The sequence below is a fragment of the Ailuropoda melanoleuca genome, chromosome 15 (genome assembly GCF_002007445.2).
Source record: "Ailuropoda melanoleuca isolate Jingjing chromosome 15, ASM200744v2, whole genome shotgun sequence".
NCBI lineage: Eukaryota > Metazoa > Chordata > Mammalia > Carnivora > Ursidae > Ailuropoda > Ailuropoda melanoleuca.
The window spans coordinates 49919938-49941203 of NC_048232.1; the positions used below are offsets into that span (position 1 = coordinate 49919938).

General features: G+C 36.2%; 1 protein-coding gene and 1 non-coding gene across 5 annotated transcripts in view; one reads left to right on the forward strand and one right to left on the reverse strand.

Annotated features, from left to right (window-relative positions):
- Window positions 1–21266, reverse strand: part of OSBPL8 (oxysterol binding protein like 8) — a 159715-nt gene that overhangs the window by 121005 nt on the left and 17444 nt on the right. The gene's annotated exons all lie outside the window — the stretch shown is intronic.
- On the forward strand, window positions 18968–19066 carry LOC117796523. The gene has a single exon (XR_004621082.1). It is a non-coding gene; the product is annotated as a small nucleolar RNA U13 (small nucleolar RNA).

Genomic DNA, 21266 nt, shown 5'->3' on the forward strand with positions numbered 1-21266 from the left:
TGGAATCCATAATAATAACTCTACAACAAAGAAAATTCTCATCATCAGTTTACTTCACTAGTAAATTTTACCCAACAATGGGGAGTCAGCGTGATGGGGAGGATAGAAATCTTACACAAATTTTTCCAGAAAAACAAAATGAAAGAACATGACCCAAGCTGTTTTATCAGACATATAAAACTTGACAAGGACATGTGATGGCAGGAAAATTATGACTTGAGATATGGATGTCAAAATCCTATTAAAAAAAAAAGTATCTGAAAGCCAAATCTAGTGATATATAAAAAGGGCCACCACTATAATCAAGTTAGGTTTATCTGTTTAAAAAAAAAAAAAAACCCATCAAGGTGCCTGGGTCAGTTAAGCATCTGCCTTCAGCTCAGGTCATGATTTCAGGGTCCTGGGATGGTGCCCTGCACCAGGATCCCTGCTCATCGGTGAGTCTGCTTGTCCCTCTGCCCCTCTCCCCCAGACTTGTGCATGTGAGTGTGCATGCACGTGCTCTCTCTCATAAAAATAAATAAAATTTTTTAAAAAATCAATCTATACAACCCACATTATAATAAAATGAGAAAAATCACATGTTCGTTGTAATAAATGCTGAAAAAGAATTGGGGCAATTTAAACCTACTCATGACAAAAAACTCTTTCCAAACTTGAATAGAAGAAAACCTACCCATAAAAAGAAGATTAAAAAAAGAAAACCTACCCAATCAAATAAAACCAACAGAAAACCATTTAGAAGCTATTTAGAAGTACCATAATTAGAGATCAGATTCAAGATATAGGAACTTTCCTCAAAAATGACAGATTTGTCAGGTTCTGTTTAGAAATAAATCAATTATGGTGGCACTGTAATCCCTTTCCATGATAAACTAGTTATTCACACTGAATCATTTGAACTTAATGATCTCTTGTCTCATTTGTGAGCAAATAACCTTGCCCTTCCTATACACAGGTTAAATCTTAAATCTTTCAAGTCAACTGAACTGTAACTGTGCCACTTTTTAGAACTGCCTATAAATTAAGTAGTCCTAAAACTCCTGAAGTTTTAAAGGAGAAAAAAATTGCCTAAATAAAATACAACTATAACATCTGAAAACAAACGTGACATGGTTAAGGTATATGAACAAGGTCCTAAGGTGATACCTGACTTACTTGAACTTTAAAATGTCTACTTTTAAACTGAAATAAAAAAAAACTAGGACAACAAAATTAATTGCAGATCAAATAAGACAAATATTTTAGATCAAATTATGAGAGGGGATTGAAAATGGAATGAATATTTACCTAATGCACGAAGAATGAAGAAACAGCCTATCTTTAAGGGGTGCATAAGAAATACAGGAAAATGGTCAGATATAGTAACATTTAGAACATTAAAAAATAATAAAAATTATAAAGGAAAAAAGAAAGAAAAATTATTAGTTTAATAATCATAATATAACCCCCCAAAAAATCCCTTCAAGTATATAAAATCTTAAGACCTCATTCATTTATTTAATATTATTGCACACTTACCATGTGCCACTGTTCTGGAAACTTAAGAATTAGTCAGAGTATGTTCATCCTTGGAGGGGGATTACTGACCAGAGGGGGCATAAGAAAACCTACTGGGCGGCTATACCTCAACCTGTGTAGTGGTGACCTGCATTTATACATACACAAACATTCACTTAGCTGTACACGTACAATTTGTGCACTTTAGTGTAAGCTGTATATCAATTTTTTTGTGAAAGTTCATTTGTATTGCCTTCTATTATTGCTAACTGTTCTTATACATACTACTTCGATCTTAATTCACAGAAACCTTGCAACAAATTTCTGGCATAGCCAAAGGGTACTTACTATATGTCTCACTGTGATGGCAAAGTTTTAAACAACCCAAGAGGAGAAAACAGATGTCTGTATTAAAAAGAATATTACCATTAATGGGTGAAAACAACCACTGAATTCTATTAATATATAACACAAAAGTATTAACTGAATTTTAAAAAATGTTTATTTCTCCATCAGTCACATAATTATGCTGCCAGATATGAACTTAACTATTTTTCTATCAGTGTTTCTCAATAGTCATTGGTATAGCAACTTCACGATTTTTGCCAGTACTACCAGCATACAGTTAATTTTTTTACTCATCTTTGATTTTAAATTTAATTAGCCTTATCTAATAAAATCCATAAATTTACTGATTTGAGTCACAAGTTCCATTTTTTCTAATACATATACTATATAACTCTATAAAGTTTAAATGCTCATCAATGTGCTAAAGTCCTCTCACATCACCATACCAAAAATTGTAGACCTTAACACAGACTGTTTCATCTCTTGGTCCATTCTCAGGGAATTCACTTTCCCTGTCCTGATGTAGCATGATGAGACAGAAAGAATATTAGTAAACCTCATTTCAAGTCCACATTTCTTTGAGAACTAGCTATGGACCTTTAGACAAACTATTTTACGTTTACCTCTGGACTGCAGTTCTCTTGTAAGATTGTGAAGCTAAAATGGCCACTACTGAGATTCCCTACAACTCTCATATTCTATAACACGACAGCTAGTGGTTTTACCACTTGTCTAATAATATATATATGCATATTATTCATATATATTTATTGTATGCACATATAATACATATATTTTATTATCTATAATATTTGTATGTATATATGAGACAAAGGAATGCAAGGCAACTTACAAAGCCACAACAAACCAATAAACATACTACACTTTTCTACGTTGTTTTCAAATTCTGGATCTGCATATCAGAGCTGAGCACCATTCTTGTTTAAACCACAGCTATGGTACGTCATCTGAGATCTCTAGTGTTAGTTCTAAAAATGAAGGAAAACTTAAAAGTATTTGTACAGCCATCAATTTAGAGAATCCTCCTAAATGTTTACAATTACCCTTCCCATTTTTTCTAGTTATCTAGTTACCTTAGCCATACCAAGTCCCAAGGAAGCCATGTGCATAGGTCCAACAGATGCCTATAGAAACAGTGGGTTACAATGCAGGAAAACTCTGAGCTTAGGAATTCCATATTTTTTTATAATGGGAATAAGTATGCCTGCCCTTTCCTTGGAAGGAAGACACTATCTCTGTCTTCTAAGACTATTCACTACAAAAACATCCTCAAAAAGATAGTCCAGAACAAAGCGCAGTTAGTGCTTTACTTACAAGATATGCAGAAATACAAGACATCGATAGAGAATTGTCTTCTAAAACTTGTTCATCCCTGTCTACTTCACTACCATCCAATACAATACTCTGTTAACATTTCATCTTATACTACCTAGCTATCTATGAATAAAAAACAGCTTTAGGAAAGATCTTATATCTATTTTAAAAACTTCAGCAACACAACTGAAAAATAGAGAATAACTTTACAAAAAGGGAAGGAAAAGAGTTTCATTTTGCCTGCATCATCCATTCCCCTAGCCCAGCATTGCTCAGTACCAAGAGGAAACTCCCTAGCTAGAAAGAATTCCTCTTGCCAGGAAAGGGACAGCAAAGTGAACTATCAGGTTCCCCAGCCCTTCTGGACACTCCACAAAGGACCTGCTTCCATTTTACCCCAAGAAGAGACTGGCAAAGCTGAAACATACAGGTATGGCTAGAAATAAGGAAGAAAAACAGGGGCTACCAATAGCAGCCATACAGTGGGATCAACCACAGTTCGCAGTGACCTGCTCTGCAGAGGACCCTAGAAACTTTCTCCATTGAAGAAACCAACAGCCAGGGCACCTGGGTAGCTCAGTCAGTTAAGTGTCTGACTCTTGATCCCAGCTCAGGTCTTTCTCTCAGGGTCATGAGTTGAAGCCCCTCTTTGGGCTCCACACCAGGTGTGGGGCCTACTTAAAAAAATAAAAGAAGACAAGACCAAAGCCGACCAGACCAATAGCCAGCACAGAGACAGATTTCACTAGCTTTTGCCCCACAGGTATTTGAGTTCACAGATATTAGCTGCCTGAGTCCCCCACATACACATACACTCCCCCTTCTCTCACGTGCCCTCTCCAGAGCCTGGGAACCACACCAGCAGCCAGTCCAAGCATCTGTGGCTGCTGAGTTCAAGATACCAGCCTAGACTCCCACAGCTAACCTCTCCTGATACGCATGTGCTCAGATTAGCCCCTCTAGCTGTGTACTTGCACCAGCTGGTACCAGCTTCCACTATCACATGCACAAACATGCCCATTTTGGAGAATGCAACCAAAGAAGAGCACACCAACAGCCAGGGCCACCACTGCTTCTTGTGGGTCCAGATCAGGCCCTATCTTCTGTCACTGGTCGGTACCACTGAATAACTTACAGCTAGCCCCTTGAGCTGTGCACCTGCACACCCTGGCCCAATCCCATCACTGTCCTCCACTGCCATGCACCCATAGCAAAACACAGCAAGCATGACAGTACACACCTACAGCCAAGGCCCCTGCAGCTATTTACCTGCCCTCATTACATGTGTGTTTGCAACCACACCTGCCACTAGCTACACCCCTAGCTTGTCCTTGCAACTGAGTGTGTGAATATCACAAGTTCCAGCCACTATCACTGCTTGCCCTGGACCTTCGCTGCTGAGCCTGGAGGTGCTACTGAGGACCTCAACAGTCCTCAATGACTCTCCAGATCCCCCACAATGCTAAACAAAAACCACACATTTGTTGATGCTATGGACCCCAACGGCTTTAGCCAATGAACCACAATGGCCACTGAGGACTGTGGACAGTGCTGCCACATGCCCCTGCACTTGGTACCCTATACCATGAGACTCAGGGACACAGCATGCTCTGGCATGCCCCACCTATGGATGAAAGTCTTCCCTTACTGAAATCAGTCTATAAAGTCAGGAAGGGGAGACTGATTCTTCCAATGCACAGACACAAAGCTACAAGGCTTACAAAATATAAAAAAAACATAGCTTAGCCAAAGTAATATAGTAAACTTCCAGTAACAAACTGGCCCTAAAAAAATGGAGATCCAGGAATTGCCCAACAAAGAATTCAAAATAATCATTCTGAAGATGCTCAGAGAGCTACAAAAGAACACAGAAAAACAATATAACAATATCAGGGAAGAAAAGTTCGGCAAAGAGAGAGAAAACAAAAAAGAACAAACAAATTTGGAACTGAAGAATACAGTAACTAAACTGAAGAATCCAAAAGAGAGCTTCAACAGCAGAACGGAGCAAGTAAAAGAAATAATCAGTGAACCTGAAGACAGATCTTTTGAAATTATCCAGTCAGAAAAGCGAAAAAAAAAAAAAAAGTATGCAGAAATCTATGGGTCTTGTAAGACACTAATAAGAGAAGCAAGGTGTACATTATGGGAGTCCTCAAAAGAAAAACAAGGGAAAATAGAATAGAAAGTTCATTTAAAGAAATAAGGGCTGAGAACTACTCAAATTTGGGAGATTATCTGGACATCCCAGTTCATTAAGCTAATAGGTCACCCACATTTTCAATCCAAACAATCTTCTTCAAACACATTATAATAAAATGGGCAAAATCAAAGAGAATTTTAAAAGCAGCAAGAGAGAAAAAAGTTCTTGCATATAAGGGAACCCCCCTGTCTATCAGTGGATTTCTCAGCAGAGACCTTGCAGGCCAGGAGAGAACAGGGTGATATACTCAAAGTATGGAAAGAAAGAAATTGCCAACCAAGAATGTTTTACCCAGCAAGGTTGTCCTTCAGAAATGAAAGCAAGACAAAGACCTTCCCAAACAAACAAAAGCTGAGGGAGTTCTTCACCACAAGACCTGCGTTACAAGAAATACTGAAAGGAGTTCTTCAAGCTGAAGCTAAAGGACACTAACCAGTAACACAGAAAACTTATGAAAATAAACAGCGCATTGGTAAAGGCAAGTAAGTAGTCTAATTCAGAATACTCTAATACTGTAATATGGTCGTGTGTTAACTGTTAACTCTAGTATAAAGGCTGAAGGACAAAAATAGTTATAGCTATAATAATCTGTAAATTGATATACAATATAAAAAGATGTAAAGTGTGACATCAAAAACACAAAATGTGAGGGAGGGGAATAAAAGCAGTTTTTTTTTGTTTGTTGGTTGGTTGCTTTTTGTTTTTTATGAGACTAAAGTTAAGTTGACATCAGCTTAAAATAGACTGTTACAAGATGTTTCAAGTAAGCCTCAGGGTAACCAAAACCAAAAACTTAAAGAAGGTACACACAAAATAAAGAGACAGTAATCAAAGTGTACGACTACAGAAAATCATTAATTTACATAGAAGGAGAACAAGAGAGGAAGGAACAAAAACTATAAAACAGCCAGAAAACAATTTGGAAAATGACAATAATAAGTCCTTATTTATCAATAATTACTTTAAATGTAAATAGATTAAACACTCCAATGAGAAGGCATAGAGTGGCTGAATTGATTAAAAAAAAGAAACGACCCAACTATATGTTGCCTACAAGAGACTCACTTCAGCTTCAAAGACACACATAGGCTCAAAGAGAAGGGATGGAAAAACATTTCATACAAATGGAAATCAAAAGAGAGCAGGGGTAGCTATAATTAATTATATCAGAGAAAACAGACTTGGAAGTCAAAAACTGTAATGAGACAAAAAGGTCATTATATAATGAAAAAGAGGTCAATTCATCATGAGGATATAATAATTGTAAATATATATGCACCCAACACTGAAGCAGCTAAATATATTAAGCAAATACTAACAGATTTGAAGAAAGTAACAGACAGCAATAAAATAATCGGAGGGGACTTCAATACCCCACTTTCAAAAATGGATAAGTCATCCAGATAGAAAATCAATAAGGAAACACTGGACTTGAACTATATACATATATTTTTTAAAGATTCTATTTATTTATTTGAGAGAGACAGAGATAGGGAGAGAGAACACAAGCTGGGAGGAGAGAGAGAAGCAGGCTCCCCACTGAACCAGGAGCTCGACGCAGGGCCTAATCCCAGGATCCCGGGATCATGACCAGAGCTGAAGGCAGACACTTAAACCGACTGAACCAACGGGTGCCCCTGAACTATACTTTAGACCAAATGTTACCTAACAGACATATATAGAATATTCCACCCAACAACAGCAGAATACACATTTTTCTCAAGTGCACATGCAACATTCTCCAAGATAAATCATATGTTAGGTTATAAAACAAGTCTTAGCAAATTTTAAAAGACTGAAATCATGCTAGTATCTCTTCTAACCATAAAGGTTTGAAACTAGAAATCAGTAACAAGAAGAAACGTGGAAAATTCACAAATATGTGGAATTTAAATAACCCACTCCTGAAAAACCAATGAGTCAAAGAGGAAATTAACAGGGAAATAAAGAAGTATCTTGAAATAAATGAAACTGTAAATACAACATACCAAATTTATGGAATACAGCAAAAGAGAAGTTTATAGTGATAAATGCCTAAATTAAGAAAAAGGAATTATCTCAAGCAACCTAACTGTACACTTCAAAGAACAAAAAAAAACAAGAACTAAGCCCAAAATTAGCAGAAGAAAGAAAGAAGCTAAAGATCAGAGGTGAAATAAATGAAACAGAGAATAGAAAAACAATACAAAGACAAATGAAACTAAGAATTGGTTTTTTGAAAAAATAAACAAGAAAAAAAATAGAAATGAAAAGAGACATTGGAACAGATAGCACAGAAACACAAAGGCCCACAAGAAACTATGATGAACAACTATACACCAACAAATTGAATAACCTACCAGAAATGGATCAATTCCTAGAAGCATACAAACTACTAAGTCCAAATCATAAAGAAATAAAAATTCTGAGCAGACCAAGTAACAAGTTAGGGAGACTGAGGCAATATTCAAAAACCCCCTATAAAGAAAAGCCTAGAAGATTAGATGCCTACATGGGTAAATTCTATCAAAATTTTAAAGAGGTAACACCAATTCTTCTCAAACCCTTCCAAAAAAACTAAAGAGAAGGGAACACTCCCAAACTCATTTAATGAGGTCAGCATTATCCTGATACCAAAGATAAAGATACTACAAGAAAACAGGCCAATACCCTGATGACTAAAAACACAAAAATCCTCAACAAAATACTAGTAAACAGAATTCAATAGCACATTTAGGACAGCCTACACAATGTCAATAGGATTTATCCCTAGGATGCAAGGATAGTTCAACATATGCAAATTAATAAATGTGATACACTACATTACTAAAATGAAGGGCAAAAATCATATGGTCATCTCAACAGCTGCAGAAAAAGCATTTGACAAAATTTAACATCCTTCTATAATTAACTTAAAAAAATAGAAGCTCAACAAACTGGGTATAGAAGGTAACATATCTCAACATAAAGATCATATATGAAAAACCCAGAGCTAACATATTCGGTGGTGAAAGGCTGAAAGTTTTCCTTCCATGATCAGGAACAATACAAGGGTGCCCATTCTCACGATTTCTATTTGATATAGTATTTCCAGTCCCAGCCAGAGCAATTAGGCAAGAAAAAGAAATAAAAGGCATCCAAACTGTAAAGGAAAAAGCAAAAGTATCTCGGGGCATCTGGGTGGCTCAGATGGCTAAGTGTCTGCCTTTGACTCAGGTCATGATTTCCAGGTCCTGGGATTGAGCCCCAAGTCAGGCTCCCTGCTCAGTTGGGAGTCGGCTTCTCCCTTTGCCCCTCATCCCTGTCATGCTCGCTCTCTCACTCTCTCTTGAAAATAAATAAAATCTTTTTTAAAAAAGTGTCTTTGTTTGCTGATAATATAATCTTGTATATAGAAAATCAAAAACACTCCAGTTAAAAAACTGATGGGTCTAATAAACTCAGGAAAATTGTAAGATACAAAAATCAATATACAAAAATCAGTTGCATTTCTATAGTACAATAAACTGTCTGAAAAAGAAACAAAGAAGTCAATCCCATTTATAATAGCATCAAAAAGAATAAAATACTTAGGAATAAATTTTTTTAAAGAATTAGTTCTATTTTTTTAAAGGTTTTATTTCATTTATTTGACAGAGACACAGCGAGAAAGGGAACACAAGCAGGGGGAGTGGGAGAGGGAGAAGCAGGCTTCCCACTGAGCAGAGAGCCAGATTCAGGGCTCAATCCTAGGACTCTGGGATCATTACCTGAGCTAACAGCAGACGCTTAATGACTAAGCCACCTAGGTGCCCCGGCTTTATTTTACTCTTATTTTTTTTTCAAGTAAGCTCTACATGCAAAGTGGTGCTTGAACTCACAACCCCAAAATCAAGAGTCACATGCTCTACTGACTGAGCCAGCCAGGCACGCCACTTAGGAATAAATTTAACCAAGGAAATGAGAGATCTATATACTGAACACTATAAGACACCAAGGAAAGAAATCAAACAAGACAAAAAATGGAGACATCCCATGTTCGTGGATCAGAAGAAATATTGTTATCTGTCCATACTATCCAAAGTCATCATTGATTCAGTGCAATCCCTACCATTATTTCAAACACAAAAAAAGAAAAACAACTATGAAATTCATATGGAACTATAAAATACCCCAAACAGCCAAAGCAATCTTCAAAAGAAAGAACAAAGTCGGAGGCATCACAATTCTTCTTTTCAAATTATATTACAAAGCTATTAATAATCAAAACAATATGGTCCTGGCATAAAAATAGACACAGACCAATGGAACAGAGAACTCAGTAATAACCTCACACACATGTGGTCAATTATTTGACAAGGGAGTCAAAAATACTCAGTGGGGAAAGAATAGTCCCTTCAGTAAATGGTGTTGGGAAAACTGGAAAGTCAGTATGCAAAAGAATGAAACTGGATCCCTATCTTACACCATATACAAAAATCAACTCAAAATAGATTAAGACTTAAACATAAGACCTGAAACCAAATAACTCCTAGAAGAAAACAAAGGGAAAAAGCTCGTTGACATCAGTCTTGGCATTGATTTTTTTTTTTTTTGGCTATGTATCGAATACACATGCAGCAAAAGCCAAAATAAGGTATATGTTGGTATACCTTATTTTTATAGGTATAAGGCTGAACTATATGAAACTAAAAAGCTATTGCACAGCAAAACAGACAATAAATATGAAAAGGCAATCTACAAAATGTGAGAAAGTATTTGTGAACCATATGTCTGATAAAGGATTAATATCCAAAATACATAAGGAACTTGTACAACTTGATAGCAAAAAAAAAAAAAAAGAAAAGAAAAAAGAGAAGAAAAAGAAAAAAATCTGATTTAAATACAGGTGGAGGACTTGAACATTTTTCTAAAGACATAAAAATGACTAACAACTATATGAAAAGGTGCTCAACATCACTAATAAGAGACGAAATACAAATCAAAACCACAATGATACATCATCTCGCACCTGTTAGAATGACTATTATCAAAAAAACAAGAGACAGCAAATGTTGGTGAGGATATGGAGAAAAGAGAACCCCAGTGCACTGTTGCCAGGAATATAAATTGGTACAGCTGCTATGGAAAACGGTATGGAGATTCCTCGGAAAGTTAAAAATAGGACTACCATACAATCCAGCAACTTCACTACTAGGTATTGATCTGAAGGAAACAAAATTATTATCTTGAAGAGATATTCCATGTTCACTGCAGCATTGCTCCCACGTTCACACAGCATTATTCACAACAGCCAAAACATGGAAATTTTTTTTATAAAATAAAATTATTCAGCCATTAAGAAAAGGAAATCCTGCCATTTGCAACAACATGGATGGACCTTGAGGACATTATGCTAAGTGAAATCAAATCAGACAGAGAAAGACAAATACTGTATGACCTCAATTATACGTGGAATCTAAAAACACTGAACTCATAGAAACAGAGTGCAGAATGGTGGTTGCCAGGGTCCTCCGGTGTAGGGGAAATGAGGAGATGCTGGTCAAAGTGTACAAACTTCCAGGTGTAAGATGAGTAAGTTGCAAGAATATAATGTACAGCATGGTGACTATAGTCGACAATACTGTATTGTATATTTGAAAGCTGCTAGGACAGCAGAGCTTTAATGTTCTTAAAACAACAACACAACAAAATGGTAATTCCGTGTTCCGTGAGATTAAGAATGTGTTTAACACATAATCGTGGTAAAACCCTGCAGCATATACACGTATCAAATCATCACACTGTGTACCTTAAACTTACACAATGTAATATGTCAATTATATCTCAAGGCTGGGGGGGTATGTTTGCTCTTATTTATTTTTGAAACCTCAACTTCTTGCACAGTATGTGGCACATAGCAAGCACTGAAAAAAAATTCATTCAGTGAATACTGGAAACAAAGAAAACCTTTCTTCACAAGTTATTAAGACTACTTTGTTTAAATCATTCAGTCACTTAAGGGTATGGAAAAAAAGAGGAAAAACAACTGAAGTATAAAGCAGAGTAGTCTTCATGGGCATTTAATAAATGATCATGGCAAATCTATAAAGCTGAAAGGTTTGGATTCAGCCAAGAAATGTTAATACTGCATTATAAGATTAAAGAAATCTTAAGTCACCCTAGAAACTATAGCAGTAATGGATTTTTTTAAACCTGTACACATTCACTTCCCCTTCCTGTAATAACATGTACCTTGATCTTCCCTTGAAGAAAGCAACCCTCCTCCAATGTATGCAATCTTGCTTGGTACCCTGCTCTCTCCTAGCAGAGTGAGCAATAAACCCAAACCAAGTCAAATCAGTCCCTCTCTGATTCACTCTCTGAGACAAATGACTCAGGAGCAGAGCCATCACATGAATGGAAAAACAATTAGAGAACTATCTAGTTTAATGGAGGCTCCACAAAGACCATCCATTACTTCCTGCTCTCTAGATCCCTGGAGCTGCGTTAAGTGTCCGTTCTATCTCGAACTTGGTTTTTCAACTTTTACTTCAAGAAAATGAGCCTATCATTCTGGTATATTTTTTAAGTTAGCAAAAGTTTCTTACCACTTGAACCAAAGAACCCTAAATGAACATATTTCAGCCATGTACAACTAAAATAAGCAAGCCTTGAATAACAGAAGTCAAGGATAACTTCAAATGAATCCACAAAGTGAAACGTGAGACCTGAAAATATAAAACACCATATACACTATAAGAAAAAAAAAAACAACAATAGCATAATATTCATCTATGTGTTTCTAGCTAGATGTTTTAATTCCATTAATAAGAAAATCATATAAACATCATCAAGACCAGGTCTTAGCCACAATGATAAGGAGAAAAAACTGTGTTTAATAAGAAATGTTACCTCTACCTCAATTTTAGTTCGGTCTTACTATCCAAAATGCCTCCTCTGGAGCTCTTGCATCTTATTTTCTCATCCCCTATCAAATGAAGGATTTGTGGTCAACTGCATTAGTATTAAGAGGAGAAACATATCTAAAAATATCTATTTGAGCAGCTGACAGTTTCATTTGTCTGACTGATCTTATAATCTATGCAGTCTTTCTGAAGTAAATAACAAGAGCGGAAACAAAGTGTATGGCCAATCCTTCTAAGGCCCTAGACCATAATTAACCCATCCTAACAACTTAAAAAAAAAGGGGGGGAGCTATAACTCTACCTCTATCTCATCACTTACCTGGTTTCTAAAATTCTAAGTTGTGTCAAAGTGCAAAGCTTAAAAACATCTTTCAAATGATAACTGTGATTTCCATAGGAAGAAAAAATACACACATATTTCTACCATAGCCTAGGACTTATTACTTCACAAGAACAAGTTAATTAAAATGCATAAACAAGACTCATCAACATTTCCAATATGTGAGAAGTAAAGAAAAAGGATACAGATTAAATAGAAGATAAAATCCCCAACGACAAAAAAAAAAATGCGGGGGGAACCTGGAAGGACCAGAGAGAGAGAGAGAGAGAGAGAGAGAAATGAAACAAAACACTGATAAATAAAAATCAATACAAAACTGAATATGTTACATTCATCATTTCTCCTATTATTTTTATTCTAAAGTAAAGCAGCTCAAGAAGTAAAATGAAAGCATCTGGGCACTATTTTGAAACCACAAATAGTATTCATTTTTTTACTTCCATTTACATGAAGTTAAAGTAAATTAAATGCAATCTGTATCTAACATTTTTCTTCAATTCAACATGTTCCCACTTAGACACACACTCAAGTTTTGGCAACTGCCATTAGTGTTTCTCAAATATTCATGCAAAAGACTGCTTTAGGCAAAGCTAAGATGTTTTTGTTAACGAGAGACAGGAGAGGGAGAAAAAGAAACATGATTTTAAAGTAACTGAAAAGTGTTACAATTTCATTTCCCAACTGATTTCAGATTTGGTATTTAAACTTGGCTTCTTGCACATGGTTTTGCTATTGCAGACCCTATTTACTGACCTTATCCAAAATCATATAGATATACTGTTGAAACCTAGTGTTGCTTACTACCAATGATTTTGAGGAAAAGGAAAGAACATCAACTGCTAATTCTTTCTCACCAGCTGAAAGTACTTAGCATCTTCCTTAATACAAACAGTATCTGCCCCAGAAAATATCAAGCACAAGAGCTGTCGGTGGCAACATTTTGAAAACATAAACCAACAAAAACAAGTAAATGAAAACAAAAATCACCATGTACACAAACAGAAGCAGTGAGGGCAAAAGAGTTTTTTTCTATTTTCAAAATGATTCTGGGTTAGGGGATTTATACTACCTCCAAAATTTACTATAAAAAATAAGCAGAAGAGTGTGATACTGGCATACCATAATATACCAGTGGAACAGAACAGAAAGTCCAGAAATGGCCAAACATCCATGGTCAATTAATTTGTAACAGAAGTGCCAAGGAAACCCAATAAAAAGGAAAATATTTTAAATAAAAATCTCACTAAAAGAGAGAAAAAATAAACCTGACTTGCACTAAAACACAAAAATTAACCCAAAATAAATCACAGACCTAAATATAAAAGCCAACATAAATATTTCAATATAAAACTTTAAGAATAAAATAGAGAAAATCTTCACCAATTTGGGGTAGGCAAAAATTTCTTAGGAGACTAAAAAACACAAGTCATAAAAGAAAAAACTGGTATGCTAGACTTCATAAAAATTAAAAGCTTCTCGGGGCGCCCGGGTGGCACAGAGGTTAAGCATCTGCCTTCGGCTCAGGGCGTGATCCCGGCGTTATGGGATCGAGCCCCTCATCAGGCTCCTCTGCTGTGAGCCTGCTTCTTCCTCTCCCACTCCCCCTGCTTGTGTTCCCTCTCTCGCTGGCTGTCTCTATCTCTGTCAAATAAATAAATAAAATCTTTAAAAAAAAAAATTAAAAGCTTCTCTTCAAAAACAGAGCTAAGAAAATGAAAAGGTAAGCCACAGATAAGAGAAAATATACACAATACACACATTTGACAAAGAACTAGGATCCAGACCATAAGAAGAACTCTTAAAAGTCAGTAAGAAAAAAGCAAAAGTTTTTAAATAGACAAAAGATTTAAACAATAATAAGCAAATGACCAACAAACAAAAAGATGCTCAATGTAAAATGCAAATGAAAAACCACAATGAGATACTACTACACAACCACTAGAAACACTAAAATGTTTTAAACTGTTGATGAGGAGGAACAACTAAACTCTCATACACTGTTGGTGGAAATGGAAAACAGTAGAACCATTTCCTAGGTATTTACCCAAGAGAAATGGAAATATGTCTGCTCAAAGACTTGCACAAGGATTTTTCATAGCAGTCTTTTTAAAGATTTTATTTATTTGAGAGAGACAGAGAGCTCCCAAGTGCACGCAGAGCGGGGGATGGGGGGGAGCAGGCTCTCCCCGCTGAGCAGTAAGCCTGATGCAGGACTCAATCCCAGGACTCTGGGATCCTGACTTGAGCCGAAGGCTGACTTAACTGAGCCACCCAGGTGCTCCTCATAGCATTTTCATCTGTAATAGCCAAGTCAAATTATCTACCAATAGGCTCATGAACAAACAAATTGCAGTACATTCATACAACAGAATACTATCCAGCAATAAAAAGGAGCAATCTCAAAAACATGCTGAGCAAAAGAAGCCATGTAAGAGTACATATTCTAGGATTTCATGAAATTCTAAAACAGACAAAAAACAATGTGTAGTGGATAGAACTCAGATCAGCTGTTGCCTGAAGAGCTGGGAAAATGGGGAGCGTGGAGATGGGGAAATATTAAGTGGGGAAAAGGGCACGATTCTGGGGAGTAATGAAAATGTTCTATATCTTGATGGTGGTGATAGTTACAGGGGCGTATGCATTTGTTAAAATGCATCACATTATATACATAAAATGGGTGCATTTTATTCTATGCAAATTATATCAAAATAGTGTTTGGTTTGGGTTTTTTCTTTTAAGTGCTGTTGGTAGCTTAAGTGATAGAGAGCAAGAAAGGAAAGACTACAGAGATAAGGCAGAATGACACTGTTAAAAGCAATTTTTTTAAATGATAGGAAAAGCTCAAATTCTAGCACAGCTAAAACAAGGAATGTAATGGAATTTATTTAATTTCAATGTAAAATGAGCATAACTTACAGGACAGCTGTGAAAATAAAACGAGATAGTTAACACTGTACCTGGTATATCACAGAAACACAACTCAGATTGGTTGACTCTGTATCTATCCATGTTAAGGTAAAACCAAGAAAATAAGTAACAGTTACATGGATTAAATCATAAAAAAACTTTTAGAGGAAATAATTTTAGATGTCAATTTTAAAAGGAAATGGATGAAAAGGAAGGAGGGCACTGCCGGTGGAGGGAATGGTGGAGGGAATGGTAATATGCAGAAGAACGGAGGTGAGGTGGCAAGGAGCAAGTCGCATGTAGGAGATGGAAAAATTAGCATGCCTATGGCAGCAAGTCCATATTCGGGAATAACAAAAAAAGCAGGGTAATCTTCCCATCTGATATAAATATTCATTTAAATTTTACAGTAGGATCCAGAATAGTAACTTTATCCAGTTGATGCTATGACACAACATAAATAAACTCAACTTCACAAGGAAAATAAATTCAACTATTTAAAATAAGAAAAAAAAATTTGTCTTTCTGTTGGAAAAATATGAATGATTACAATCATCAACTTCAGTCTCTTGGAGGTTAGCCATAGTTCTCTCCCTAAAGAAAAAATTATTAAAGTATAAATATAGTGAAGCAACATATGGACTTGCCATGCAGCTGACGTTGCACTCCTAAAATTATGAAAGCTACACTTTCCAGAATCTAAAATCTGTAAGCGATCACTTTGAAAAACAAGATATAAAAAAATCCCCTCATAAGAACTAATCAGCTACAACAAAAATTATCTCACGGCATGCTACGTAATGTCAGAATGCTAGAGTTATATTCCAAGAGACCTGAAGTGACCAAGATCAGGATTCTTGAGCACTTAACATAATTTCGACGTTATTACATGTATGCGTATAAATGTGTTTAATAAAAAGAATGCAGGGTTAGCATTCTTGCAGCATTCAAACTAACTTAAATCCTTAAGATTTTACATATTCAGCAGAGTAACTCCTTTCTATATTTTATACATAAAACACTTAAGTGTCATTTCAGGTTTTAATTCTGGGAAGAGACAGCCAAGATCGCTAGTAATAACTTAGGCTAATTTAGTTCCCAGAATGAGAGAAATGTACAGAAATGTAGAAAAAGAATGAGATGCACAATAAAAAAGGAAATATAAAAGGGCAATACTACTGACGTTTGAACAGAGTAGTGCAATATAGCTATGGTGAGGACAACAAAACTACAAGATTAAATTAACTCAAGTCTCTTGTTGAGGAAGGATGTAATGTAGTGACAATGAGCTAACACAAGATTTCATTTGCTCCATTTACACCAAGCAATACCCAGTTAGAGGCTTTGGCTCAAAGTAGAACATGTAGAGACTAAAGAATGACCTTATCTACTTTTGCTTTCTTGGGCCCACGATACATACATCAATGTAATACCTGAAATAATTATGAATGCATAAAAAATTATTAATGTGCTATATCATCCAGAATCATGATTTTCCCTTTAAAATTTCTTTTGATGATTATATTTTATACTCTAAAATACCTTTTAAAGTATTTACTATTTTAAGAAACAAATTTTTTTTTAAGTTTTTAATAATAAGATTGGCAATAAAATATTAGTTAAGACCCGCCACTGTTTGGGATGCCTGAGTGGCTCAGTGGGTTAAGCATCCGCCTTCAGCTCAGGTCGTAAAAGGGGGGGTGGGGCGCCCCACATCGGACTCCCTGCTCAGCGGGGAGTCTGCTTCTCCCCCTGCCCCTTACCCTGCTGTCGTGCTCTTTCACTCTCTTTCTCAAATAATTATATTAAAAAAAAAAAAAAGACCAGGGCGCCTGGGTGGCACAGTGGTTAAGCATCTGCCTTCGGCTCAGGGCGTGATCCCGGCGTTACAGGATCCCGGCGTTATGGGATCAAGCCCCAAATCAGGCTCCTCTGCTGTGAGCCTGCTTCTTCTTCTCCCACTCCCCCTGCTTGTGTTCCCTCTCTCGCTGGCTGTCTCTATCTCTGTCAAATNTTCAAAAAAAAAAAAAAAATTTTAAAAAAAAAAAAAAAAAAGCCCTGCCACTGGTTTTTCTGTTTTTGTTTTTTTTGTTGGAAGATTTTAGGAGGCTGATACTGCTAAAAAACATTCTTTTTAAAATGAGGATTGTAAAACTTTTTAAGTCAAGCACCTTCAAAATGACTAAAGGGATGACAATCAACATGAGAACAGTCTCTTTTAGTGTACTGCAAAGGCTTTATCACTGTAAATAAACATTTTATGTAGGGGTGGGAAATTTGCCCATGTTGCATCTGCATTACTCAGATTAAAGATTTGAGGAAGAGGTTCAAAGTTTAAAAGAATAAGAAAGTCTCTTATAAAAACCCCTAAAAGCTACTATTACATAAGTGGAAGGGGAATAAAAGCAGCCTGATTCTCTTGCTAACGGTGTGAAGTATCTTTTTGGTTATTCATCGTAGAAACATGCCACCCAACAACCAGCTATATAGAAAAAAGAATACACACCATAAAAAGTAAATTTAAATTAAAGCTCTCCCTGGGCAAGCTACTGCTGAAGTCACTAGTTTTTTCAATGATTCTTCTTCATACCTTTTAGTGGTTTTGCCTTACTAAAATCCTATTTGAGAGGGAAAAAAAAAAAACCCTTAAATTTTAAAAAAGAATTTAAGCAAAAAAATCAAATAAAATGGGCAGAGAAATTTAAAATATATAAAAGTAACAAGAAATATTAGAAAAATAAAAGCAAAAGATTAGGAATAAGAGTACATAAAATGTTAGTGGACACACTATGGACCAAAAAGATGAAAGCAACAAAAAACAGGTAAAAACCAAAAGGAAATAAAATCAGCAACTTAAGACACTGAGAGCAGAGAAACAAAAACTATCTTTTAATCAATATAATATTAATAATAAGAACATAACAATGCTAATTCAAGAGCTGAACACCTTCACTCAAAGATTCTTCAAACTAAGGGGCACCTGGGTGGCTCAGTTGCTGGAGCATCCAACTCTTGGTTTCAGTTCAGGGTGTGGAATCGAGCCCTATGTCAAGCTCCGTGCTCAGTGGGAAGTCTACTGGAGATGCTCTCTGCCCCTCCACACCCCCTTCAAAACTAAATAAATCTTTAAAAAAAAAAAAATGGGGGTGGGATGCCTGGGTGGCTCAGTCAGTTAAGCATCTGCTGCCTTCAGCTCAGGTCATGATCCCAGAGTCCTGGCTCTTTGCTCAGCAGGAAGCCTGCTTCTCCCTCTGCCTACTGCTCCCCCTGCTTGTGCGTGCTCTCTCTCTCTGACAAATAAGTAAAACCTTAAAAAAAAAAAAAATTCTTTAAACAAAGACTTCTTTGCCTTCTCAATGTTTCCTGAAAACTTAACACAGCTCCTAGCCTCATACCAATGACTCCTATTCCTAGTACCCTGGCTTTTATAAGACACTTAAGTGAGAAGGTGACACAATTCCTTAAAAAATGCTGTGCAGTAAGCATGACTATTGGATGCTCACACCATTGTGTGACATGTGCCTCCCTCAAACCTTGTTACCACCTCGGCACATTACCCATCTGATGTGGAGAAAAAAGTATTGAGCAGGCCGTAATTCCCATTTGTCTTATCTGCCATTAGTACTCAGTGGGTACAACCAAACCCTGACCCACCTACAACTCACACCCCCCAAAAAAGTGATATAAATTTTTAGTGCAAAAACGTAATCAGTTCTGAGAAAGCCTTTTTGTTTCTGTTCTGTTTTGGTCAGCGCTACCCTAAAAGCATCAGGTATGCCTACTAAGTACACTGGTAAATGATGGGATATTATTTTTTTGAATCTTGTGTCTAATGTGCTTCCTTCCTGAACTACTGTATTTTTAACTTGGCAAGAACTTCTACCATGAGGTGTTCACAGGTGGGTCAAGATAATCACTTTTCATATAAAATTGAAGGAAATGTCTGCCCTTTGAAATCCTAGCATTCTTAAACAAATTTTAGAGCTATTAGAAACCTTCAAGTCAACCACTCACCATCTCTAAATTTTACAGATGAAGAAATTAAAAACAGAAGGGCTAAGTAACTCGCCCAAGATCATGAAGCCAAAAGAAACCAGAATGCAAGTCTCTTAAGTCCGGACTAACATTCTAAGAACAAAATATGAAGTCAATGGAAGGAATTATTAGAATTTAGCCTTTTAGATTTAAGATGTACATGGTTTTAAAAAAAGAAAAAAGAGGGGCACCTGGGTGGCTCAGTTGTTAAGCATCTGCCTTCGGCTCAGGGCATGATCCCGGAGTCCTGGGATCAAGCCCCACATCAGGCTCCTCCGCTGGGAGCCTGCTTCTTCCTCTCCCACCCCCCTGCCTATGTTCCCTCTCTCGCTGGCTGTCTCTCTCTCTCTGTCAAATAAATAAATAAAATCTTTAAAAAAAAAAAAAAAAGAAAGAAAAAGAAAAACCTGTAGAATAGTATAATACTAGTTCTTTTCTTTTTTTAAAAGAATTAAACATACAAGTATCCATATAGGCAGGGCATGGGGAGTAGGGAGTAAGGAGACAGTCTAGAAGAAGAATACCAAACTGCTAATAAATGGGCTATTTTGAACATAAACTGTGGTCTAGTAGCAGCAGAAACTAACTTTATGAGTGTCTGTAGCTGCTGAATTTTATAGTCAACACATGGTGATGTAATAACCTAATTTTTTCTTAAAAAAAAAAAAAATTAGTGTGCCTGGCTGGCTCACTTGGTAGAGCATGTGACTCCTGTCTCGGGATTTTGAGTTGGGCTGGGCATGGAGCCTACCTAAAATTTTAAAAAATGAATAAAAAATTTAGACATACAAATACATAATTCACCCTGAAAAGAAAATGCATCTCGAAAGGGTTTAAGTCTTAATCTCCCTCTCTCTCTGTCTCTCCTCCATCCCACTCCCGTGTGTTAGTGTATGTGCACAACATGCACGCGCGCACACACACACACACACACATTCACTCCGAAGATACTACTATGCAATTGGGGTTCACCTTCAAATTATCTTAATTTGTCTTCACATTAAATGTGGTCTTCCCTTAAGAATAGCATAACATTAATAGTTAAGGTAATTTAAGTAAAAGACTGAATTACAAAATTCATTTAAAGACATTTTCCTTTAGATACACAGAAGTAATAAAAAGTGAATTAATTTATTTGTAATGAGTAAGAGTACTTGTAATTTAAAAATTATTTTTATATAAATGCATACTGCTAAAGTGGTTTTAATCATGCTAAAAAACATCATTCTTGGTAGGCTAAACATCCTCCCCAGGCCCCCATACCCCACATAGTTTAACTATTATTTTACTATGGTATTCCTCACAAGATGGTAAAGACAATGATAAGCTTGAGCTCATTCCTCTATGTAAATTATGAATTTCAGAATCGGTAAGTCCAAACAATGATGTTTTATTAGAGGTCTCCAGAGACTCTTGTGCTGTCCCTCAAGGTTATTTACGGCATCCCTCAAAGTTATTTATTTTTATTTCCCATAATTACGGAATACTAAATATCTGTCCAAAGAGTAAGGGATGCCTTAATTGAGTAAATTATATTTCCTTCACTCCTCTCCCTATTTCTTTTTCAACCTGTTGACACTGGTGACCGCCCTTGTAATTCCACTACAATTATACAAAGATCATTTATTGACGAATTTAATGCTTAATTTGCCATACCCTTATTCAAAGACTCTCCTGACCTTCTAGTCCCTCTAATCAATCCTTTTGTGGTTCTTTCACTAGATCCTTTCAC